Source organism: Schistocerca nitens, chromosome 9 (genome assembly GCF_023898315.1).
Source record: "Schistocerca nitens isolate TAMUIC-IGC-003100 chromosome 9, iqSchNite1.1, whole genome shotgun sequence".
In the NCBI taxonomy this organism is placed as follows: domain Eukaryota; kingdom Metazoa; phylum Arthropoda; class Insecta; order Orthoptera; family Acrididae; genus Schistocerca; species Schistocerca nitens.
In genome coordinates this window covers 1,774,990-1,786,226 of record NC_064622.1, presented here as the reverse complement: position 1 = coordinate 1,786,226, position 11,237 = coordinate 1,774,990, and the positions used below count along the sequence as shown (strand labels likewise).

Sequence of the window (11,237 nt, the reverse complement as noted above, 5' to 3'; positions counted from 1 at the left end):
CACGCGCCATCTGTTTCCTTGCTCATTACTGTCTACACAAAGAATTAGTGTCAGTACTCACAAAGAACGAGGGGTACTCCGCTGGACGTTGCAAAGTTTTCCTTGACTGAACCAACATTGCCGCTTTAGGAGACCTGATCTAGACTGTATTCCTCCCCTCTTGGAATCTGGAAGTGCAGATTTTAATTCATTACAAAATTCTCACACAAGATTGTCTGCGAGTCTAATAGACTGCACATTTAACATTTCCGAGCGCAACGAAAAATACAATGTGTGTAGAAAACAGTATATAACACGAACTTTTTGGCTGTTCCTCAATTATCGGGAAAGTATGCCGTCTCCTTGCTGCGGTTGCGGTTTTGACGCTATCTTGCAATCGTGTTGCACGCGAACGTTTGCGAAAGATAACCGAAACAGCCTCCAAACTTTTCTCTTTCATTTCTTCCCGTATCCCTTATCGATCTTAAGAAAATTATCGGACGAACATTGGCGCAATTCTGGTAACTGTTCCCAAACTAACATAAACTTGGCTGCGGTGCAAATGGGCGCTTCTTCCGCCTACTGTACAACTTAGTAACAAAAGTTGTTAACCATCTGCCCGTGGACAACTTGACTTTTACGCGGTAATGTTGTTGTGGTAGTCTCTGAAGATCATAACGATGCTACACTGTACGTGTATACATCTGTACTTCGTCTAGGGACCTAATTGCATCAGTCGAGAAACAAAACGAACTTTGAAAAGGCCGAAAACAAGTTGGAATCTTGTCAAAGTCTACGGGGTGGAGCACAACGCAACATGGAGTCATAGGTTCACATATCCTGCCCTATCTTTGACATGGCTCTACAATGATGTCACATTAGGTACAGGAGAACAGCCTTGGTTGAGTCATAAGCTGTTAAAAGATGATTTGGGGGTGATTCAGGGAGACAGCTGTTTTGCAAATAAGTTTGGTCCTACCTGACTTGGAAATACGTTTGTACCTACCTGAATTGTAAATAATGTTGGACCTATTGATTTACCAAATATTTTTCCAGTTACCTGTTTAGCGTATAAGATAGGACCCACTGGGCTGGCCAATAAGGTAGGGCTTTCGTAACTTGCTAATACGTTTCTACCTAACTTGCAGATAAGTTTGGAGTTACCTAACTCGCAAATAAGTTGCTATCTGGCAAATAAGTTTTAATCTACTGTGTGACAAATATGGCTGCGCGGACCTATCTAGGAAATGTTTATGGGCGTATACAGTTTCTGCAGAAGTTTGATCTACCACGTTCTTCATGGCACGTTAGATGTTGCTGAACACTATCTGTTCAAAAATGTATGGACACATGTGTGCAATGCAGAACTGACGACTAAATGTCGCGAGAGGCAGACCCGCCAGTGTGTAGAAGGAGGCACGGAGTACTGTGTTTTCAATAGAGAAAGCAGCAGAATGGGCTCGTCATTGGGTAGCACTTGATTAAGAAATCCATCAGCGACATTTCAGTGCTTTTAAAGCCTCCCGAGTCGATAGATGTTACTCTGAAGTGGAAAAGAGAAGGAATGAGACAGCTACAGGAAGACAAGGTAGACCTCATTGCGGAGGGTGCTTTTAAAAGTCGTATGAGTCAGCGGAAGGACCATTCGTGAGTTCCAAAGTGCTATCAGCACAATGACTCTGCGTAAGAAGATAAAAACAGTGGAATACAGTGGTCGAGCAGCCACACATTTGTGTAGTCGGTGTTAAACGACGCTTGAGGTGGTATACAGTACATCACTGGCCAGTGGGTGACTGGAAACGCTATACTCTGTGGCAGTACAATGGAAGGATTTGGATTTGTCGAATACCTGGGAACTGCCGTCATGTTTAGTGCCAAAAGTGAAGTACAGTGGAGGTGGTGTTATGGTATGGGATTGTTTTTCGGGTTTAGTGTGTCATCCCCTCATTACGATAGAAAAACAATAAACGCGGAAAGATATAGGAGCACATTTTACAGCATCTTGTGCTGCGCACAGCAGAGGGACAGCTGGGAAACGATGATTATATCAGCATGACAATGCACTCTGTCACAATGCGTCATCTGTAATGCAATTCTTTCTCGACAGCAACATTGAGAGGTGGCATGAGCCCCCTCTCATGTTTCTATCTTACTCTGAGTAATTCGATTTTCCTCTCTAATTGCATGCGGTGAAAAGTTGCTATTCCTTCACACGCGGACTTCCCACGCAGCATCTCTCGTCACCCGGATGGTCCGGTGACAGGCGAGTTCTGCTGAGCTTGAAAGGGTTAAGTCGACGGGTGTGAGGGAGTCGAGTGGATGCTTTCCAGACGCCGACATTGTCATAAGAGCGGGAGCGACACGCCTACAGGGGCCTGAAGGGGCGGCCGGGCTAGAGATTCCGTTACTTCGCAGAAACTTAGTGAAAACACTTTCTGGCGGGCTACCAGCGAGGCGTGGGAATGACTTGTGTTCCCAGGCAGTGTTGGTGGGCAAATTACCGCGTTTTCTGCAAAATCGTAATTGTGATTGGCTTCCTCAGGGCATAGCCCCGTGACGTAGCAAAATCGGCGCAGAAATTGGCGCCAAGAATCTCCATTGGTGGAATGGTAGTGCTACGGCAATAGAGTGGAATTTTCCGGTGGTTTTCGAGTTGCTGATTGGAACGTTTAACTACGGCCACTGTTGTGGGGATGGGAATGTTCTATGTTCGGTTTGTACGGGTGCTCTTGAGAGAGTCGGCTCTCGCCTTTCAGTCGGTGTAGGTTACAAGACCGAGCTCTCGCTGCTCTGGACAGCCTGCCTTCCGTTGGCTGTCTAATATTCTTTTATTTGATTGTAACTGTTTGACGAAGTTGCTGAAGTTTCGACTTCAATGTAACTTTCCGAGTACACTTGGCAATTGAGCGTTCTGCGTACAAGCGGCCTATGTTGTCTGTCTTCAGCAGTTTTGGCTAAAGTTGACTGTATCGGAGTTACAGTGTGACTTCGCTTGTTAAAATCAATCACTGTACCGTCAGTGATTGTGTGACGAGCCTTCTTTCTCTCCCTCAGAGGCGCATTTGTATTGATAGGAAGTCTTTAGTCTGGAACAACCAGACCAGGATAATTTGTTTTGGGCTATACTCGCGACATTATCATCACCACGACGGGACGTCGAAGCAACCAGCCATCGCTTCCGGTACGCCAGATCGTGTCCTTGCAGTTACGAAGACAGCTTGATAATGTATGTCCGCAGCACCGGCAGATTAGGGAATTTTGCTCTGTGATAATCAGAGCTCAGCAGAGCCCGCCTGTTCCCGTCTTTTCTTACGTGGTTCTGTCTTGGATGTTCATTGCCTGAGTTCTCACTACTGTAGCAGCAATTAATGTTGGGTTGGCTCGGTGTTTCTCTTAAGATTTGAGTTGCAAGGAATTGGCTCCACATACCACTTGGTCATAAACTTCACAAGCTAGTTCATGGACAACTTCACCTTCACAGCATTTATTTGAGTATCCAATTTGACGTATTGCAAATGTTTCATGTGTTTTGTTTATTATTTTGAGTTTAGTCATAATATATCAAATTGTTATTTTGGACAGAACTTTCATTCTGTGGATCGGTAAAGCAACCCTTTCATTTCTCACTACGTTAATGAAACTTTCCTTTATCAAATTAAAGTATTGCAGGTGCCAAACTCTTTTCTACTCCACTTGCAGGGTCGATTACAGTCAGTTAGCGTTTCTTCTTAATCCATGTGCCACAGCAAAAGTCGGAGTTAGAAAAGGGGGGGGAGGCTCACAGCATCATTTCCATATGAAGATTCTAGAAGAATTTAGTGTTAAATACACTGCTAGCCCCGGCACCTCGCAACATTATTGAAATGGAGTGGCCTTCCCAGATTCCCGACCCCGACCCGACGGAACATCTATGAGATTAGTCAGAACGTCGACTTCTCCCTAGCGTCCAAAGTCACTTCTTCCTTCGGTTACTGCTCTTGAAGAGGTAATGGCTGTCATCGCTACACAGATATTTAGATGCTTCATTAAATGGGTCCTCAGCAGAGATCAACCCACAGTAAAGGCGAAGGGTGGACACAACTCTTATTAACGTCCACTAATAGGTGTCCGGATACTTTTGGTCAGTTAGCGTACTGCGCTGTACTTAAGGTACCTGCGCCTCGTACTTGGGAAGTGGTGTCCTCCGGCGCGCCTGCGTGCACTGACGCCTCGCTCTGGGCCAGTAGTCACGTGGCAGGTTCACTTTGGCACACGACGAGCCCGAGGCGCGCTCGCGGTCCTGGCAGCGCGCGCCCGCCGCCGCCGCCGCTTCCGCCGCCGCCTCCGCCTCCGCCTCCGCCACGCTCGCCGGCGCGAGGTCGCCCGGTGGCTCTTACAGCCCGCCTCCAGCCGCGCCGGCTCGGGACGCACACCAGTCGCTCTCCGGCGGCCGCACCTCGCGCCTCCTGCCCACTCTCTGGACACGCGTGCGGCGCCGCTCTGCCGCACTTGTCACTGGCCATCAGGTTAGTCCGCGTCCTGGCAGAGAAGTGCGAAGCGCAGTGGGGCGTGTTCCTTGCCGCCCTCGCTTCGCAATTCCGACACACCCCTCCCAACATGTTACGGCACTGTCATTTGTCACTCTTAGCAGCTCTGAAAAATTTTGTACCTACACAGTTTTTCCAATGTTTTGACAATTTCGAATTTCATAAATGCGGTGATGGTGGCGCCATCTAGTGGTTGTGCGGAGTGTCAATTTTCATCCGTTATACAGGTCAGTAATCGTCTCGTGCGCTCGCGTGGAGTCCTGCTATTTTCGCTACGACGAATCTGTCGTCCGCGCGAAACGTGCCTTGCCGTTAGCATTTCGCGGTTCAGTCGCGATGTCGAATTTCCTACTCGCATAACAATACTGAACAGGTTATAAAATTCCGTGCAACTGTCGGGGCATCGAGTCGAAAGTCGACCAGTCCTCGGAAAGCCGTCCCAATTCGCGAGAACATCGGACGTGTGCGTAGCAGTTTACAGGCAAGCCCTCGTCGTTCGTTACGAACAGTGCGTTCGAGCAACACGGCACGACGTGTCACACATCCGCCGACCAGACCCTCCAAGTTCGCCGTGAGGCGTTCGGCAACCGCGTAGCTTCCAAACGCGCTTCTGTCGAGTGGCCGCCTCGCTCCTGTGATTTAACAGTGCCAGACTTTTCCCTGTGGCGTTATTTGAAGGCGAGAACGTACTCAGAGCGGCCGCGAAGCTTACAACTGTTAAAAGATCGAATTCACGATGTAATTTCCAGAATTCCTCCAGCAGTTACGAAAGATGTGCTCATAAACTGGGTGAAACCCCTCGAGTATTGTGTAGCCGCGAATGGTCTTCATTTGTCCGATGTAGTATTTCATTAGTAAACTTGAATAAGTGTTGTACTTAGTATAAAATATTCAACTTTATTTCTCCATTACTTTGTGTGTTATTCAAATTTGTAACCGTCAAAACACTGTGAAACGCCCTGTATAACAGTGATGTGCTTTAAACTTATTCCCATTATTGAGAAATCGCTGGATCCTTTCCTTCGCGCCGGCCTGAGTGGCCGTGCGGTTCTAGGCGCTACAGTCTGGAACCGCGAGACCGCTACAGTCGCAGGTTCGAATCCTGCCTCGGGCATGGATGTGTGTGATGTCCTTAGGTTATGAAACTTCCTGGCAGATTAAAACTGTGTGCCCGACCGAGACGCGAACTCGGGACCTTTGCCTTTCGCGGGCAAGTGCTCTACCATCTGAGCTACCGAAGCACGACTCACTCCCGGTCTCACAGCTTTACTTCTGCCTGTATCTCGTCTCCTACCTGCCAAACTTTACAGAAGCTCTCCTGCGAACCATGTAGAACTAGCACTCCTGAAAGAAAGGATATTGCGGAGACATGGCTTAGCCACAAGCTGGGGGATGTTTCCAGAATGAGATTTTCACTCTGCAGCGGAGTGTGCACTGATATGAAACTTCCTGGCAGATTAAAACTGTGTGCCCGACCGAGACTCGGGACCTTTGCCTTTCGCGGGCAAGTGCTCTACCATCTGAGCTACCGAAGCACGACTCCTACCTTCCAAACTTTCTCATTCTGGAAACATCCCCCAGGCTGTGGCTAAGCCATGTCTCCGCAATATCCTTTCTTTCAGGAGTGCTAGTTCTGCAAGGTTCGCAGAAGAGCTTCTGTAAAGTTTGGCAGGTAGGAGACGAGGTACTGGCAGAAGTAAAGCTGTGAGTACCGGGCGTGAGTCGTGCTTCGGTAGCTCAGATGGTAGAGCACTTGCCCGCGAAAGGCAAACGTCCCGAGTTCGAGTCTCGGTCGGGCACACAGTTTTAATCTGCCAGGAAGTTTCATATCAGCGCACACTCCGCTGCAGAGTGAAAATCTCATTCTGGTCCTTAGGTTAGTTAGGTTTAAGTAGTTCTAAGTTCTAGGGGACTGATGACCTCAGAAGTTGAGTCCCATAGTGCTCAGAGACATTTGAACCATTTTCGAGCCTTCCCTTCGCGCCTTCCACTCCGCTGCCTTCTGCTTCAGAACGTCATCCATGCAGTTTGTCGAATATCGGTAATAATTTATATCCACAACAATGACAAACTATAATTTAGCTACAAAATTGTCGTAATTGAATTCCCGATCGGAAACCTCTTCTCCTACTACCAGCTCTCCTGTTATCTGACTGAAAAGAACCGTCAGTCCATTGCGAACGTGATCTCGAGAAACCCATTGCCCATTACAGTAGATAATGAAAAGTATAAAAAAATGTACCGTCCAGAAACTTTAAAACACATTTATCTCATTATTAAAAGTCCTTCAACTGTATATACTAGTGTTTCTGAGCGTTCTTGAACTCCTACGTATTTCAGAGTGAAAGCTCAATCTTCAGGGTTCACAAATTTACGCGCAATGTTCCGCCAAGGCCTGCTAAAGTAATTGTGCCTGCCGAAAGTTACATTTGTATATATAAAAAAAACCACGTCGACTTCATTGTAGAGCAAGCTACAGAGCTGTTGAAGACCTGCGTTATACTAATTGGGGAAGTGTTTTTTTGTGAGTGCTTACTGTTTATATATGAGGAGTTGCGTTTCAAATCGATTTAGTACACAGATCTTGACTCTACAGGAAGCGAAAGAAGCGTTTCGCTTCACAATCAAATGAAGTATGTCAAAATTCTCGACGGTAGGACCTAGGTGTTTGTGTTCCAGAATCAGTCATAATTGAAATCATTTCCCACTGCATGAAAATGCTATTTTAATTTTCAAATTTCACTTAATACATTTGAAACAATTCACTTAACAAAATACATTTCGATCCAATCATTTTACATAATATGATTTGAAACGTTCATTTCAATTTTTATTGATTTTTATTGTTGGACACAGTCCATCACGTAAGAAAATAAAGCTATTAACATATTGTTGACGGTAGATCGATCTGTTGCAGTCTCGCACTGAGACCTTCTTCCTCGCGAAAACTGTCTCAGACATCGTCCTCATGAGTCGGCTTACCAGTTTCAGCTGATGTCGCATCGATGTTTAGTGCCGAAACATAAAACTGCAAAGTATCAACCTATTTCCAGTTGTCTCCAAATCTTGTTTTCAACACTTTATCTGCATCCAGTTTTTTAGCGTCAAGCAATTTTCTCGGTTCATCAGTGGAATTTCGACCGCGCCCTTCTGCGTAATATTTCCTGTTCTTAGTGGTTTTGGAGTTGTAGTTTTCATCATATAAGAGAGTCCGCCAACTTGTACCACTTTGTTCGGTTCACTTTAAACTTTATTTTTTGCTTTCTCCACGTAGAATACTGCTATGCTTTCACACTTGAATTTGTCTTCTTTGTGATTAGAACACCATTCAAAATTACTTAGATGTGGATCTGGGTTGAAGTACCTGAAACGAAATACGCCTGGTCACGTCATAACTTCTGATAGTAAAGTTCAGTCCAAGTACAAGAACACGTCTTTATGCAATGTTTCCAACGCGAATAACAGATCAATGCACAGACATTAAAAATTTCACTGAAAATGCTCATTCGTTAAATACGTCGGGTGTTATTACTTACTTAGCTTCCTTTTCACGTTGTCTTTTAGTTTTTGCAGCTGTAATTCTTATTCTACTTTCTTTAGATCGCTCTCCCACAGATACAGCAAATAGCCCTCCACTGTGATCGAAAGTGCACAGTGATGCAGTCAACACCACACTGTGAGCTGCAAGATGAAAATAGCGGAAACAGCCAACAAAAGAGCGGGCTAATAGCACAGGCTGGGAAGCTTGACCTGAACGTAATACGTTATGAACTGTTAGTCGCTGTGTGTATAATACAATTTGATCCGATTTGTGTTTTTCAGTACTACACTACTATGGGAAAAAAGCGAAATGACCCGAGTCAACAGCGTTAAAGAGCATCAGAGTGTATCCGCCGCATGTGTGAGGAACTCAGTTGTCCTAAACGGTCTGGCGCGCCCAGAGTCCTGACCTCGACCCAGTGGGACGCCCTTGCAATGATTCAGGACGCCTGCTTCGCTCCTGACCACAGCGGCCACTCTCTTCCCTCGTTTCGACTACTGGGGAAGAAAGAGTTGCCGTTTATCTGCAAACATTCAGACATCTCAGTTCTGCGATGAGAGACTTAATCCCTTAGTTACCTCTTTTTTTATCCTTAACCACTGTTGTGTTACGCGGTCACTCAAAAGATCAATTTTTTTGTTGTTATTAACTGCCTTTCAAAAGTTGCCAGTTTCAATTCATCGCCCTTCCTGTAGGTCAACGTACCACAACTATATGTATTGCTAGACGAATATAGAATTGTTGCAGTCAAATTTTAATGCTTTGTCCTAGAAATCATCTACTATTTATTACAATACTTTCGTTGTTTGCAGGGAAACTTTAAATATGTGAAAATAACTTAGAGCATATCTTCTGATCTTGATACTCATACGAGTTACTTTGTGGGGAAAAATATGATGTAGGAATCGGACACACATTGCAGTGTATGTAATTCGATAAAACATGAGGAAATTGCAGAAAAACCTTGTACATATATGGCTAACCGTGTACGAAAAAAAAACTGGTCTGTAAAGAGACATAGAAGCAGCAGTCTGGTGGGAAGAATATGCCACATAAAAATGTTCGAAAATGGTGATACATTATAGTCTTTGTAACTAGGCTGACTGATCACACTCCCGAGGGCAATTCACTGCCGGGGGTGAGGAGGCCGATGAGGTAAAATGATAACGACGAATATTAAAGTCGAATCCCTAACATTCGTGTATCTATGCTGGTCGCTAACAGTCCTGATGGCAGCTGACTTGTTGATAGTATAGAAATACTATAAAAGATTTCGTGGTATGGACAGTGTTAAAGATTTGAATTAAGTTACTTGTATACTGTATTCATACTTCAAAACCTGTAAATGGAGTGACTTTGTATTTATACGGTAGGCAGATTTCATTCCTTTTCGTTTTCGTAACCTGGTAACGAAAGGTAATCAGCTGGCATACACAATGAGAAACTGTGGACCTGAAATGAAACCTTGTGGGAACGCTTTTGGTAGTTAACGTGTCGAACACCTGTTAGAATTGGCCAGTGTCACGTAATCTTGTCCCTGCAGAAGACTTTGTAGTCAGGGCAGCCACAGTCTGGATATACCATTTTGAAGATAAAACCGCTTCAGCTGCAAGTACTTTCTTTATAAACATGACCAGTTTCGCAACATTTAGCTGCACCATCAGGTGGAATAAAATCAACTCGTGCTCTGATCAGAAGAGAGAATGGGATGACGTAGCTTTCATAGTCAGTAATTTTCGCTAAGTAGTGAGTGGATGTCAAATATAAAACAGCCTGAAACAATATGGATGATCCAGCGATACGTTCCTATGATACCTGCTGAGCTATCAGATCCCCGTGTACCGAAAAAGTGATCAAAAACAGACTGTACATGGTCTACGGGACTGTGTAAAATTAAGCAGCACCGGATCTTACTTACCTAAACAGCTCGATTGGCAGAAAGCAACCCCAAAAGGGTGCACTTAGTACCGCGCGTTTGCTTTCTGCCGATTGAACTGTTCAGCTACACGAGGGACCACTGCTAGTTAATTTTACATAATCCCACGGATGATCACGTACTTTTTCGGTATATGGAGACCCGTTAACTCAGCAGCTATCGCAGAGTCGTATGGCGGGAGCGTTCTGTGTTATTTCGTGCTGTTTTATAATTGACGTCCGCTACTCATCGGAATTTGCTAACTGAACGATGGATCATATCATGCCTTAGTTTTTCTGATGAGAGCGTGACTTGATTCTAACACATCCGACGACGCAGCTAAAGGCTACAAAACCGGTCGTGTATACAGGGTGTTACAAAAAGGTACTGCCAAACTTTCAGGAAACATTCCTCATACACAAAGAAAGAAAATATGTTATGTGGACATGTGTCCGGAAACGCTTACTTTCCATGTTAGAGCTCATTTTATTACTTCTCTTCAAATCACATTAATCATGGAATGGAAACACACAGCAACAGAACGTACCAGCGTGACTTCAAACACTTTGTTACAGGAAATGTTCAAAATGTCCTCCGTTAGCGAGGATACATGCATCCACCCTCCGTCGCATGGAATCCCTGATGCGCTGATGCAGCTCTCGAGAATGGCGTATTGTATCACAGCCGTCCACAATACGAGCACGAAGAGTCTCTACATTTGGTACCGTGGTTTCGTAGACAAGAGCTTTCAAATGCCGCCGTAAATAAAAGAGGGTTGAGGTCAGGAGAGCGTGGAGGCCATGGAATTGGTCCGCCTCTACCAATCCATCGGTCACCGAATCTGTTGTTGAGAAGCGTACGAACACTTCGACTAAAATGTGCAGGAGCTCCATCGTGCGTGAACCACATGTTGTGTCGTACTTGTAAAGGCACACGTTCTAGCAGCACAGGTAGAGTATCCCGTATGAAATCATGATAACGTGCTCCATTGAGCGTAGGTGGAAGAACATGGGGCCCAATCGAGACATCACCAGCAATGCCTGCCCAAACGTTCACAGAAAATCTGTGTTGATGACGTGATTGCACAATTGCGTGCGGATTCTCGTCAGCCCACACATGTTGATTGTGAAAATTTACAATTTGATCACGTTGGAATGAAGCCTCATCCGTAAAGTGAACATTTGCACTGAAATGAGGATTGACACATTGTTGGATGAACCATTCGCAGAAGTGTAGCCGTGGAGGCCAATGAGCTGCTGATAGTGCCTGAACACGC

General features: G+C 45.2%; 1 protein-coding gene across 1 annotated transcript in view; it reads left to right on the top strand.

Annotated features, from left to right (window-relative positions):
• The first annotated feature begins 4,469 nt into the window (after positions 1–4,469).
• Positions 4,470–11,237, top strand: part of LOC126204455 (flotillin-2) — a 441,744-nt gene continuing 434,976 nt past the window's right edge. The window contains exon 1 of the mRNA XM_049938840.1: positions 4,470–4,484. The gene's annotated coding sequence lies outside the window, so the exon portion shown is untranslated. The remainder of the gene's footprint in view (positions 4,485–11,237) is intronic.